This window comes from Macrobrachium nipponense, chromosome 30, assembly GCF_015104395.2.
Source record: "Macrobrachium nipponense isolate FS-2020 chromosome 30, ASM1510439v2, whole genome shotgun sequence".
NCBI lineage: Eukaryota > Metazoa > Arthropoda > Malacostraca > Decapoda > Palaemonidae > Macrobrachium > Macrobrachium nipponense.
The window spans coordinates 22,798,568-22,814,385 of record NC_087218.1 but is presented as its reverse complement, the minus strand read 5'-3'; positions in this window follow the sequence as shown (position 1 = coordinate 22,814,385).

Here is a 15,818-nt window from a genome sequence, read left to right as displayed (position 1 = left end):
TAAGTATGTACAAAACTTTATTGTAAAATAACAATATCATTTTTTTTTTTTTTTTTTTTTTTTAAGAAAACCTCAGTTCTTACCAAGTCGAAGGATTCAACTTTGTCACCTATGTACTGGATGAAGAGGATTAGGACAGGATGCCTCTCCTTTATCAGCCTACTCAGCTTTATCGAGATATTTTCTCAATAATTTTTTGGACTCTCTCGCCTGCAAAACCAGTATCCCTGGCTTTGACTTTCCTTATGAGGAAACTTTTCTCCGATAGTTCGACTCTTCCCAACCTAGTTCTCTTTTTGTCAACAAATAAAGTTCTTAGAGACGTGGACACTTGGTTGGCGCTTTTGTTTTTACCATTGGACAAGTCACATTTTTCCACAATATGTGGTGCAAGAAATTTTATCGTCGTTGCAGAAGAAGTCCACCAACGACCTCCTGGCACAATTGGCAAAACAGCCCAGAGAATCTTCTGCTGTCACCATGAAGTCTTTTTCGCCACTCCATTCCCATACTTTCTTGGAGGAAGGCAAAGAACCCAGCAGAGACCTCTCACAAACCTGCAACCCCCTGCAAGATCTATAAAGAAGACAACTTTTAAACCAGTAAACGGGAAATTAAGACTCTGTCCTTCATGCTTTTTTGGGGGCCAGAATGGGCCTTTTTCGAAGGGAATGGAGTCGTGGAGGAGCAGAGCCTTGGGTGGTCAAGGCTTAAGGACAAGGGTATGCCATTCCTCTCAAGGAAAGCCATCCTTTTACCAGATCACCGATAGTATTGCAGGCCTACTTGATGAACTCAGAGAAATTTACGGCCCTCTCTTAGGGAGTCCCTACTTTGCAAAGGAGCGGTAGAAGCAATGGAAGATTAAGACTCGACTTGGAGGGATTTTACAACACTCTTCATAGTCCCCAAGTCATCGGGGATGAATCAGTCTATTATGTCGGCCATCCATCAGGGGGATTGGATGGTTACCAAGTCATGAAGATGAATCAGTCTATTATGTCAGCCATCCATCAGGGGCATTGGATGGTTACCAAGTCATGAAGATGAATCAGTCTATTATGTCAGCCATCCATCAGGGGGATTGGATGGTTACCCTGGACATGAAGGATGCATATTTCCACATTCCTGTTCATCCAGATTCCTAGAAGTTTCTCCGTTATGTTTTTCAAGGGAAAGTATAGGTCTGTCTATGGCTTCACAAGTTTTTACTCAATAACGATCCACTATGACAACACAACTGCTCTGTCATACATCAGGAAACAAGGAGGAAACCCCTCATTTTCCCTATACCAAGTATCTCAGGAACTTATTTAAACCGAAAGGAATCAGCTGTCGTTACTGACTGGATTCATCCAAGACAGGATGGATGTATTAGGGGACAGTTTGAGTCGCAGCAAACACGTCCTTCCAACAGAATGGACTCTAGATCCCTTAGTTTGTGAGGGTCTGCGGAGGTTGTGGGGCAAACTTTACATAGACCTTTCCCAACCTCAAGGAGTCACTAACTGCCCTGATTCTTCTCTCCGATCCCAGACCCTTTCGCTTGGAGGACAGATGCTATGTTATTGGATTGGACTGGTCTAGATGTGTACACCTTCTCTCCCTCCAGTATGATCAGGGAGGTGATAAACAAACACTCTTCTCATCTGAACGTCACAATGGCTTTAATTGCTCCATTTTGGCCAAGAAAGGAATGGTTCCCAGACCTAATTCAACTGTTATTGGATTTTCTGAGGCTCCTACCTCAAAAACGGTCTCTGTTCATTATCTTACCTTAATTATTAAGGGGTATAGATCCATGGTTAGTTCTGTATTTAAGCACAGAGGCCTAGATCTGTCCTCAAAGCAAGATTTAAGCAATCTCATTAAATCTTTTGGCTCTTTGAAACAAGCTAGATCTGATGCCATTTCTTGGTATCTGGACATTATTTTGAATTGGTTATCAGGTCCCCGCTACGAACCTCTTCATTCTGCTTCATTGGTAAACATAACTATAAAGATTCTCTTCCTTGCAGTTTTGGCAATCACTAAGCATATTTGCGAGATCCAAGCCATAGACAAAAGAATTGGATTTTCGCAAGGAAGCGCAGTTTGCTTCTCGCTAGGGTTCCTAGCTAAGAATGAGGGAGGATCCCTCTAACCCATGGCTTCACTCATTCACCATCAGGAATTTGATGGATATTCTTAGGCAGGAGGAAGATGAAAAACTTTTATGTCTGGTTAGAGCCTTGAAATATTACCCGCAAAGGACAGAAAAGATATGGGATTCCTTGGATTTCCTCTGGTGTTTGGTTAAAAACTCGTCACGTCCTGTCTCCAAAAATCCTGTCTTTCTTTTTGAGGAGCCTGATCATGGAATCTCATTCCCAGATTCAAGAAGAAACGTTGTCATCTTTTAAAGTTAAAGGTGCATAAGGTGAAGGCTGTTACGACATCTCTTGCCTTCAGACATAATATGTCCTTCTCCAATATTTTGCAAGCAACCTTCTGGAAGTGCAAGTCCATCTTTGTTTCATATTTTCTTAAAGACGTGGAGACCACCTTAAAAAATTTATTACTTTAGGACCTTTATCCATGACTGGCATGGTGTTGGGAGAGGAAGCATAAGGCAGTGGTTCCCAAACTTGACCGTACCAAGTACCCCCAGATATGACAAGTCCCAGCCATGGACTCCAGCCAATCAAAAGTTATTTCTATACCGGGATACCCAGTACAATGTAGTACATTTAATATTTGCATATTCCTGCACAAAGTAAGTATAAGTAAATATATAACATTTGAAATTAAGCTTATGATATAAATAATGATATAATAAAGATGTGAAAGCTAGCTGCTTGTACACCAAAGTATCGATAACACCGACACAAGGATGACAGTCAGTGTATATTTTTTATTGTATATATATTTTTTCTGAGTTGAAAAAATTAATTGTGTTACAGACCTAGGGCCTTCTCCTGGATCTCAGTTTGGGAACCACTAATATAGGGAATCTCCTTTCCCTGTTTCCCTTTGCCTTGAAGGATGGGTTGTGTTTTTTGGGGGGAAACGTGGAGACACATTTTGGCTTGAGTGCCCACCAGATTTTTGTGATTTGGATTGTGACTATTTTTTATAGTGTAGTTAACAGTGTTCTGGTAAATCCCCAAGGCAAAGGCATCTTTTGGTAGCTTTGGGAGCCACAGGTGTACTTCTCTCACTGCAAACTTCCCACTTCTCTAGGGGAGACTAGGTTATACAGCCATGCACACTACAGGTCACGTGGAGCATTGACAGGAGGCATTAGCTATTTGCAGTGCTCCCTTGCCAGGTAAGGAAACAGCAAGCTTTTTTTTTTTTTATTGTTAAACAGTCAACCCTTGTTAAACCGGACCCCATTAGTGTTCCCCCCGTATTCGCGTTCTCTGGATTTGCGGACTCACTGATTCGCGGATTTCTCTCTGGACCATATCTACCCACTATTTGCGGGGGATTCGCCTATTCGCAGGATTTTCCGGCGAAAATCACCACCAATTAGTGTATTTTGATGTTGTTTTCATGACTAAATGCATTTTTATGGTATAAAAATAATTTACTAATTTTCAAATATTAATACTGATTAATACTGTATTAGTAAGTTTAATAAGATTAAATGATATCACATAGTAAAAGTAATAAATCTCTCTCTTCTCTCTCTCTCTCTCTCTCTCTCTCTCTCTCTCTCGTCTCTCTCTCTCTCTCTCTCTCTCTCTACAGAGATGTATGGTTTTTTTGTATGATAAATAATTTATTTCATATTTTCAAATATTGATATTAATGTATACAGCAATAACATCAATTCATTAAAGAAAATACTGAAGTGAATTAGTAAGATTTTAGTTTATAAATTTGAAAAATTATGTAAGAATGAAGGAAATCCCAGTCTTCTCTCTCAAACTCCAGGTACTAAAACTGTCAAACATATCAAGTAATGGGACGGAGGGGGAGCAGCTGTTGGGTTGTTGCCACCAAGTGTTCATGAAATTTCTCTCTCTCTCTCTTCTCTCTCTCTCTCTCTCTCTCTCTCTCTCTCTTGGCTGCAAGTGTTAGAAGTACGTATGTATGTACGTATGTATATACCTTTAAGGGTACTAATGTTTAGGATTACTTTGAAATTATATTGATACAGTCTCTAAGATTGATACACTAATATGATAATAATTTAATGTAAATTTGATGTAGGATGTTACATAAGGTTTACATTTGCTCTCTCTCTCTCTCTCTCTCTCTCTCTCTCTCTCTCTCTCTCTCTCTCTCTCTCTCTCTCTCTCTCTCTCTCTCTCAGCAAAAGAATTGATATATAGACAAACATAATTGTTCAGTCCTCTCTTTCTCCCTTCTCTGGAATAGATATGTGTATTTCTGGGATTGACCTGTGTCGCCCAGTGAAATGTACCTATAGCACTCATTTCTAGGTATAAATAAATGCTAAATATACTAGAGAAAAAAGCCATATGGAATGCCAGAGTTACTACCTCTGGATCGATCACCCTCATAGGGTGTCGGTATAGCATCAGGGGCGAGTGGAAGCCACTATCACAGATATTTTATCCAATATCTTTCTCCTCTCTAAAAATCCCCCGCCAGAGAGGTGCCGTTACAACATCCACCTTCCGCTCGCCACCGCTACCTCTGCCAAGAAACGTCATTCCTTCATAGCACTCGCTACACGAACAGCTTTATTTTTCGCTGTGATCCTTTTCAATAATTTGGTTTAATAATTGTGTTAATATGTCTTCTGATCTTCAAGAAGCATCTTCATCTAAGTTGAGTATAATTTTATTAACTTTGAATGCAGTTAGACAACAGTTTGTCCTTATTTGAGAAGTTGTTAGTTGAGATGTTTATATGTTACATATGTGGAAGGAACCCTCATCCAGGGAACCTGAATGTTTTACATTAGGTACTACGTTTCTCAGTCTTCTCAATTTATATATTTTTTATTTTTTCTATGATTATCTTAACCCTTAAACGCCGACTGGACGTATTTCACGTCAACATTTTTTGTCTCTCGGGTGCCGACTGGACGTATTTTACGTCGACATATAAAAGTTTTTTAAAAATTCGCGGAAAAATACTTTTAGGCCTACCAGCCGAAAACTCTTGAATCACGCGCCTTGCGGGATGCTGGGAGTTCACGGATCAAGGTGTTGTTTTGTTTACAATCGTTACGCAGGCGCGCAAGCGCGAATTTCTTTCTTGCCGCACTAAAAAGTATCTGTGACACATCTCGGAAATTATTTCGTCACTTTGACATAATTTTTTTACCATTTTAAATTAGCCGTTACATGGAGTATTATATATGAAAATGTGCGCATTTTTATGTAGAATACAACAAAAAATACTCATGATTGTAGCTTTTATCAGTTTTGAGATATTTTCATATAAATAACGATAAGTGCCAAAATTTCAACCTTTGGTCAACTTTGACTCTACCGAAATGGTCGAAAAAAGCAATTGTAAGCTAAAACTCTTATATTTTAGTAATATTCAATCATTTAACTTAATTTTGCAACTAATTGGAAGTCTCTAGCACAATATTTCGATTTATGGTGAATTTATGGAAAAACTTTTTCCTTACGTCCGCGCGGTAACTCTTCCGAAAAAAATCATACATGCGATTGTGGTAATGTTTCCACCATTTTAAATTAGCCGTTACATAAAGTTTTATATATGAAAATGTGCGCAATTTCATGCACAATACAACTAAAAACAACCCATGGTTGTAGCTTTTATCAATTTTGAAATATTTTCATATAAAAAATGATAAGTGACAAATTTTCAACCTTCGGTCAATTTTGACTTCTACCAAAGAAATGGTCGAAAAACGCAATTGTAAGCTAAAATGCTTATATTCTAGTAATATTCAAGCATTTACCTTCATTTTGCAACAAATTGGAAGTCTCTAGCACAATATTTCGATTTATGGTGAATTTATGAAAAAAATAACATTTTCCTTATGTCCGCGCGGTAACTTCCGAAAAAATCATACGTGCGATTGTGGTAATGTTTGCACCATTTTAAATTAGCCGTTACATAAAGTGTTATATATGAAAATGTGTGCAATTTCATGTATAATACAACAAAAAATAGTTGAAGGTTGTAGCTTTTCTCATTTTCGAAATATTTGCATATAAATCACGATAAATAGAAAAAAAACCACGTTCGGTCAAATTTGACTCTACCGAAATGGTCGAAAAACGCAATTGTAAGATAAAACTCTTACAGTCTAGTAATATTCAGTCATTTATCTTCATCATGAAACAAATTCGAAGTCTCTAGCACAATATTTAAATTTATGGTGAATTTTAAAAAAAAACTGTCCTTCCCTCCGCGCGCGGATTCTCCGCCACAAATCTCCGAAATGCGTAAGTCCCATTCTCGGAATATTTGCTCCATTTCATATTAGGCATTTCATAGAGTTTTATATATGAAAATGTGCGTAATTTTCATGTAGAATAAAACGAAAAATATTTTGGAAAAGCTTGGTAGCTTTTCTTATTTCCGAAATAATTGCATATAAAAAAATATATATAAAAAAAATTCTACATTCGGTCAAATTTAACTCGTCGGATATGGTCAAAAACTGCATTTGTAAGCTAATATTCTTACAGTATAGTAATATTCAATCATTTGTCTTCATTTTGAAAGAAATTGGAAGTCTCTAGGACAATATGTAGATTTATGGTGAATTTATGAAAAAAATATTTGTTTACGTCCGCACGTTACGAATTCATGCATTATTTTGTGATAATATTTTCTCTGTGTTGCTTTTATCGTTTTACAATGTGTTATATACCAAAATGATTGCAATTTAGTGTAAATTACAACGAAAAAAAAAGTAACTTGTTACCTTTATCCTTTTTGCGCACAGCGCGATTTGAATATAATTATATATGAAATTTTGTTTTTGCGATATCATATATCGCATTATTTATATATGATAATGATAACTTTTTTCATTTCTGATGGTTGCATACTAAAATTCAGGCAATGACAAAAAAAGGAGCCAAAAATGAACTCTTAATCTTCAAAACTAAGCGCGCTGTGATTTTTTGAAAAAAATATTTTTTCCGCTTCCGCGCTCACTCTGAAACGTCTCCGGCACACGGGAGACATTTTTTTTTTTACCGCTTCGGCGTTTAAGGGTTAAATTCACCACTATTGCACATCACAGTAAGTGCTACTGTTGTTGTAAAATTTTACCATTTCGCTCCTGTTGGGTATCGATAGGCTTATGTATTACGGTTTAACCCTTAAATTTTTGGCCTTATTAGAGGGTTTCCCACGTTAGTCATCGTCCTTCATGAGCGATTTGGTTCCCTCACAAAAGTGTGGTTTTATTTCATTTTAATGCATGAGTAGTGTGTTGGAAGCGAGCTAGGCTAGCTAGCCTAGTACTTCTCCAGTTATTATTTTGGAGGTAAAGGAAAGCCCTCTTCCATCCGATATGCTCATGCATGTTGTATATGTGGTAATTTTTGTATTATCTTGTTTTAATATTATATTGGTATACAAAATTTTTATTGATGAGGCTAGTTTGGAAGTCCCTCACGATTTACCAACCCTAGCCTACCTGACCAGATCGATGAGATTTTGGAGGGTAGGCTAGGAGTTTGAGAGTGCTACTCGCTACCCATAGTTGGTACTAGTCCTGGCAACCTGACCAGACCGATATTTGGTTTGGAGGGTGTTCCATCACAAGAGAGTTCCTCTCTGTTACGTAAATTTAGGTGCTAGACCTGTCTAACCTGACTAGGTCGATACGTTTGATTTTAGAGGGTTAGGTTAGGCTCTAGAGTGTCCTCTTTCGTAACGTACTAGTATGCGCTATCCTAGCCTACCTGACCAGATTGGTGTATCCGATTGTGGAAGGTTAGGCTAGGCTCGCAGATGGGCTTGCCCCCTTTTTTCGTCGGTACTTCCAATACTTCTTTATCGATAAAATTTTTGCAAGTATAGCCTTGCCCGTTACCTCCTTTAGGGTGTCAGTTGGCATGCCGCCTTCTATCCCTTTAGTTGTAGGCTACTTCACGGCTTCTCGGAGGATGGTAATCACCTGACCGGTTGCCTCCTGCCAGGCAATTACAAGTCTTCCCTTCTCCTCCGAGCTTTTCACTTCCGTTCCGGACTTGTTCCGGAAGTGCTTAGTTAGCTCGCTGACCTAGCAATCCTACCAGTGAACAGTAGCTGGAGCGTCTAGCACCGTTTCGGGGGATTAGTCAGAGGAGATAAAGGATTAGTAGATTACATATTCTCTGTTGGTATGTCTCCGAACCTGTATTTATTCGATGTATTTTATATGCCAGAGCACTACATACCGCTGTTTCTGCCGCTCGGTATTCCGTATTTCTCTGTTGTTATCGCTGTTCCCCACTCCGGTGGAGGCGGACTAGGCTTAGGCAATGCGTTTCCAATGGACTTGGAATGGCTATCCTACTCCGGTGTGATTAGATTCAGGCCTAGGTTTTACCTTGTTTCCCTGTTCTGTTCGTATCAGGCCAACTCCGCTGGTCCTAGTATTGCGATAACAAGATTATGGATTCCGAAGCAGGCGGAGACAATCTGAGCTTTTACGATATGTAAAATTATAATAGTTGATGTTTACCTTTAGTGAGTTTTAGTAGAACTAATCTAAGTGTAAACATACCGCCGGAATTAACTCCGGCGGAACTATTTGAAGATATTCATTTATCAACTCTAACTTCAGATGGTGTGATGTCAGGAGTTAGGGTGCACACCTGTCCTCCAACAACCGTGTGGTCATGAGGTCTGTTGGTCTCATGCCAGTTGTGCTGTGCAGATCGATAACCTATTGGTATGGCACCTGGACAGCTGTGAAGTTTGCTACTCATTGTTTGAGTATGTGACTGATGAGTCGGTAGGTACCATTCTCATCTTGGTAATTTTCTCTATTTTGTATGACATATCCTTACATTTATATATCTGAAAATATGACACATTCCGCCACTAGAGGATCTGATTTCGTCCTCTCTTACAGACTCCTCTGGCGCTCAAAACCTCCTCGTTGATGACCCTAAGGACCTGGGTTGGAGGTTTTGGCAGGAATGTCGCTGCCGGATGCCCCTATGTACTGTCGGAGGAGCTTTGTTCGATATTGTATCCGGCAGTGGATAAGGAGTTGGCGGCCCCTATCATTGCCAAGATTCGGTTGGAGACCCAGGCCCCTCCGGAAGACCAAGACGTCTTGTGCGAGTAGGTGGCGGCCATCAATATCCATCTTGAACCGATGACCGTCGACGAGCAGGAAGAAGGTACTGTAAAAAATAAATCTTTTTCATTCAGTCCTACTCCGTCTTCTTCCTCTTCTTTCCAGGGCTTCTCAAAGTCCAGGAACCTGGGGACAGGTCTAGTCCCGTGATTCCCAAGGTAAAACCCGTGATTCCCAAGGTAAAAGCCATGAATAAGAAGACTCTGCCTAGGACTAACATACCAAATAATCCTACTCCAGCGAGTTCCGCCAGGTTGTCATTGGCTCCTACACCTATGACTTCCTCGGTTAAAGCTACTCCCTCGCATAAGGGGTCGAGAGCTAAAGTATCTAAAGCCAGATCTATGGAGTCCGGCTTTGATCCTGATCCCTTCGCTAATCTTCTCATGGAGAAGATGGGCAGTATCGTGGACTCGAGGTTACAGTCAATGTCTTCTCAGCTTGCTTCAAGCTTGGAGACATCGGGTCAGTCCATCCTGTCTCTGGCTCAGAGGCTACAGGTCCAGGAGAGCTTGCTGGCCGGACTTACGCAGTCCGGAGGCACACAGCAGTCCTTTATTGTGCCAGACGCCTCTAAGCTTCCACCATTTGAGAACAGCAACCCATGGTGGTTGGCTCTGCATGCCCCCTTTTCGGATGGCATGCTGACAATTGAAGGCTGTGGAACCCGTCCCGTGGAAGATTACGAGTTCTTCCCGGCGGACCTCCAATATCCCTTCCCAGGCTTTGCTCGGTTAGCTGAGGAAGCATTAGTCAGGGTAGACAGGGTCCCAAAGGAAACAGTAATTTATCCTAGGGACCAGGCACAGTCGGCATGGGTCCGCACCCTTTCAGAATGGGAGTGTGTCAACACTAGACTGACGCCACACAAGGGCTGCTACACCATGTTCGTGGTGAGGGATAACATCCCAACCCCTTGCACGTCTAAGATCGCAGAGTTAACTCTGCAGGCTGGAATGGAGGAGAAGCCGATGTCTCAGCTTCGAGAGACAGAGCCTACCTCTCTGCTCTTTCCCGGAGATCTGGAGTGCTGGGTGGGCGCTCCAGAAACGTTCACAGTGGGCAAACTCGATCTGGAGTGTGCTTCCTCTCAATTTAGTGAAAGATTACCCAGAATCCCGGAGGCCATGGTAAAGGCAGAATTTGAATCCAGGTGCAGACTGAGTAGGTCGATCAACTCTGTTACTACATCGGAGTTGACGGCGCCTGTTTACTCTGAGGAACCTCTATTCCGGGTTCTTACAAAGTCACTCTTACAGACCTTTCAGAGTGACCTTTATGACTTTGTGGTTACTAGGCGGAACTGCAGGAAGCATGTCCTTGCCGATGCTTCCATTAAACATGAGCCTAATAAGCTCATTAAAGCGGCAATCTGGGGTCCTAACCTTTTTCCTGAAGACGTAGTTAATAGCGTCATCAGTGAGGCTGCTAGGGCTAATCAGAACCTTCGTGTCCGCTGGGGTCTTCCTTCAAAAAGGAAGTTTTATGAGACCCCCGGACAGCAGCCAAAAGTTAGGAAGAGGGTCAGGAAGTATCAGTCTTTCCAGGCTCCTCAGACACAGACAGTGATGCAGGCAGTCCCCGTCTCCCAGATTGGTCAACCTTCGACCTCTAAAGCACGACCGCAGCAACAATTGGTGTTGCTGCAGAGTCAACCAACTCAACAGTCCTTGAGTTTGGCTGCTTTTGTGACGTCCTCGGCCTTCAACGCTTCGTTTGAAGCACAAGGGGTGTTTCAAGGCTATAACCGAAATGCAAGAGGAACCAGAGCAAGAGGTGCTTACCGGTACAGAGCTGGCTCCAGAACTCCCTGCAGAGGCAGAGGTTCCAGAGGAGGCAGAGGAAGTAAGACCTCATCCAATCTATGAGCCTCTCCAGGTAGGCGGGAGATTGTACCTCTTCCGGGACCATTGGACCTTCAGTCCGTGGTCCCACATTATTGTATTAAAAGGTCTGGGGTGGAGATGGATAAAAGAGCCTCCTCCACCAGTCAGATTCCACCAAATTCCAACGACAGACCTCCTAGACTATGCCAAAGACCTTCTTCAAAAGAGGGCAATAAAGAGTCAGACACCTGAAATTTCAGGGACATTTGTTCACTGTACCAAAGAAGGACACGGACAAACGAAGAGTGACTCTGAACTTGTCCCGTCTCAACTCATACATTAATGCAACAAGTTCTGCATACTAACCATCTCGCAGGTGGGGACCTTACTTCCCCGTGGGGTCGTCACCACCTCTATCGATCTTACAGACGCTTATTATCACGTCCCGATAGCGAGAAACTTTTCTCCCTACTTAGGCTTCAAACTAGGAAGACAGGCTTACTCGTTCAGAGTCATGCTATTCGGGCTCAATATAGCGCCCAGAATATTCACCAAACTAGGAGAGACAGTAGTTCAGGAACCAAGAGCTCAGGGGGTTACACTAGTAGCTTACCTAGACGATTGGTTCATTTGGGCACCCAACGACAAAGAATGTTGCAGTGCAACAGCCAAAGTAATAAAATTTCTAGATTATCTGGGATTCCAGGTAAACAAGGAAAAGTCCCGTCTCATTCCGGCGTCTCACTTTCAATGGTTAGGTATTCAATGGGATCTAATCGCACACAAACTATCTCTTCCACCAACCAAGTGCAAAGAGATAGCAAAAGCTACGAGACAATTTCTCAAGAACAGACAGGTGTCTCGTCGTACCCAAGAAATAGTCTTAGGTTCTCTTCAATTTGCTTCAATAACAGATCTTTTATTGAAAGCCAGACTGAAGGACATCAATCGGGTACAGCGGAGAAGAGCCAACAGCAGACTCAGAGACAAAATCTCCTTGATTCCGCTGATACTAAGGAAAAGACTTCGTACATGGACGACAGTCAAGAGTCTTTCCAAATCAGTACCACTCCAATTTCCCCCGCCGTCTCTAGTAGTCCACACGGACGCCTCTCTGAGCGGATGGGGGGGCTATTCTCAGTACAAGAAGGTTCAAGGAACATGGTCGACAGTATTCCCCCAGTTCCATATCAACATCTTAGAAGCAATGGCCATTTTCCTGACCCTGAAACGACTGGCTCCGGCCAGGAATATTCATATCAGACTAGTCCTGGACAGTGCAGTGATAGTTCACTGCCTAAATAGAGGAGGTTTCAAGTCAAGCCATATAAATCATGTGATGATAGCAATCTTCTCGTTGGCAATGAGACATCATTGGCACCTGTCAGCTACTCACCTGGCAGGAGTACAGAATGTCATTGCGGATTCACTGTCCAGGACAACTCCGCTGGAATCACAGTGGTCCTTAGACACAAAGTCATTCAATTGGATTTGCCTACAAATACCGGGCCTTCAGGTAGACTTGTTCGCCATGGAGTCCAACTACAAACTTCCATGTTATGTGGCTCCCAATTTGGATCCTCTAGCTCACGCCACAGATGCGATGTCCATAGACTAGAACAATTGGCAGAAGATTGACCTATTTCCGCCAATAAACCTTTTGATGAAAGTTCTACACAAACTCAGATCTTTCAAAGGGCGGATAGCTCTGGTAGCACCCAACTGGCCAAAGAGCAATTGGTTTCCTCTTTTACTAGAGTTGAAACTCCGTCCCAGACGGATCCCCAACCTAAAACTGACTCAATTAGTACAAACTCGGACTGTGTCAGCTTCCTCAAGAATTCTGAATGCCCTAACTTTATGGACTTCATGAAGTTATTTATGGACTTCATGAAGTTTGCGGCACAGAAAGGTGCTAATATTGATCCACTAAACACATTATTCGTGGAATCAGACAAAAGTGAATCGACACTCCGGCAGTACAATTCGGCAGTGAGGAAGTTAGTCATCTTTCTAATGGAATCAAATGTTCAGACAATGACCACGAATCTGGCAGTTTCATTTTTTAGAACTCTGTTCGAAAAAGGCCTAGCTGCTAGTACCATCACTACGACTAAATCCGCCTTAAGGAAAATATTTCAATATGACTTTAATATTGATTTAACAGATTCGGACTTTTCGTCTATCCCTAGAGCATGTGCTTGTCTGAGACCAGTAAACCGGCCTCATACGGTCTCCTGGTTTTTAAATGATGTACTCAAGTTAGCTTCAGATACTGATAATGAATCATGCTCATATATAACCCTTCTCAGGAAAACATTATTTTTACTGAGCCTGGCCTCAGGTGCCAGAATATCTGAACTGTCGGCTCTCTATAGAGAACCTAATCATATTGATTTCCTCCCGTCAGGAGAAGTTCTGCTTTCTCCTGATCTGAAATTCTTAGCAAAGAATGAAGACCCTCGGAACAGGTGGTCTCCGTGGACGATTGTCCCTCTTCCACAGGACCCATCATTATGTCCAGTTATTACATTGAAATCTTACCTTGACAGAACTTCTAATAAGTCTTCAGGTCCTCTTTTTATTAGAGAGAATGGTGGAACCATTTCCTTGGAGGCCATCAGACAACAATTTTTTTTATTTTATTAAACAAGCTAATCCGGATTCAGTTCCTCAGGTTCATGATATCCGAGCAGTGGCTACCTCAGTTAATTCTTTTCATCATAAGAACTTCAAAGATCTCAAAAAGTATACGGGTTGGAAGTCTCTGACAGTATTTAAACGCCACTATCTTAAGTCTCTAGAGGCCCTTAAATATTCTGCAGTGGCTGCTGGGAACATTGTCTCCCCTGATACAGCCTAATTATGTATTTTGTAATGTTGTATATTGTTATATCTTTAATTACCTTTTGGTACTCCCTCTCACGTACCTGCCTTGCTTCTATTCCCTCCCTTTTTGCCTTTTGTCACGGACTGGATTGCTTATTAACCCACTCCTGTGCTTGTACATATTCATTATTTCATGTGTTATTGCATTCATTACCCGTGCTGATTTTCCTGGTGATGGTATGAACTTGGTCATATATGGTTATATGTTATTTGCTTCTTATATTTTGTATCCCCTAACTTGGATCATTAAAACAATGATTGTTAAGAAAAGTTTATTTTCTCCTTCTATAAAATTTTTGTTTTGCTCTCAGTTTACCAAGCTTGTATGGCCAATTCTCTGTTACTATTTCACTGGGCGACACAGGTCAATCCCAGAAAAGGGATTTTGACAAAGGAACAATCTATTTCTGGGTGAAGACCTGTGTCGCCCAGTGAACCCATCCCTCTCTTTTTCCTTTCCCCACCCATTAGCTGGCCTAAGCTTGGGTGCATATTCAGGAATGACGTTTCTTGGCTGAGGTAGCGGTGGCGAGCGGAAGGTGGTCGTTGTAATGGCACCTCTCTGGCGGGGGATTTTGAGAGAGGAGAAAGATATTGGGTAAAGTATCTGTGATACTGGCTTCCACTCGCCCCTGATGCTTACCGACACCCTATGAGGGTGATCGATCCAGAGTTAGTAACTCTTGACATTCCATATGGCTTTTTTCTCTGGTATATTTAGCATTTATTTATACCTAGAAATGAGTGCTATAGGTACATTTAACTGGGCAACACAGGTCTTCACCCAGAAATAGATTTTTCCTTTGTCAAAATCCCTTTTATGGGCGGGGAAATAAATGTTGCCTATAGAAGTTCCTTTCAATCTATTGATATCGTAAGGAGTTATTCTCTCTCTCTCTCTCTCTCTCTCTCTCTCTCTCTCTCTCTCTCTCTCTCTCTCTCTCTCTCTCTGTGTTATTGGCTGTTTATATATTTCTAATGGTAAAATGTTTAAGATGACTTTGGAATGATATTAATAATACCAATTCAATGGTATCTTTGATGTAGGATGATACTTTAAGTATACATTTGGTGTTTGAACTTTCAAGATAGGCAGATATGGGCATTTTTAGAGGGGAGTTCTAACTATTCGCGGGTTTGCGCTATCTGCGGGGGTCCCTGGTACACATCCCCTGCGAATATGAGGGGAACACTGTACTCTGGATATCAGATAAGATGGACAGCGAAAAGAAACAGTCAATTTAATTCAAATAGTACTTATGTTCCTCCACTCATTGCATACCATTTTCCTTTTTTATAGACCAAGAGTAAACAGACTTTTCATTTATATTTTTATATATACAGTGGACCCCCCGTATTTGCGTTCTCCGGATTCGCGGACTCACACATTCGCGGATTTCTCTCGGGAACGTTTCCCTGCATCATTCACAGAAAATTCGCATATTCGCTATATTTTTCCATGAGAAATATCCACAAATTCCTGTTTTTTTTATCAATTTCATCATAAAATGCACTTTTTGTGATAAAACTATTTAAAAAACCACAAATAAAAATTTTTAGTGGGTTTTTCTTTAGTTTTAACTAATGAAATAGACTGTTTTTAGCGTTTTTATGGGGGTTCCAACTATTCTCAGGTTCTAACTTTTCACGGGGGTGTTTGGTACGCATCCCCTGCGAATACGGGGGGACCACTGTAGTTCTGTATTTATACTGTACTAAACTAAAATGCTTTCAACTTTTAACTGATTTAGCTTGCAAGCAGTACGTACGGTTATTACGACATGCTATTGTCTGGATGGGTAGGAAGTATGGTAACCAGCAGTTTTATCTATCTGCTGCCTGACTAGTAGCTA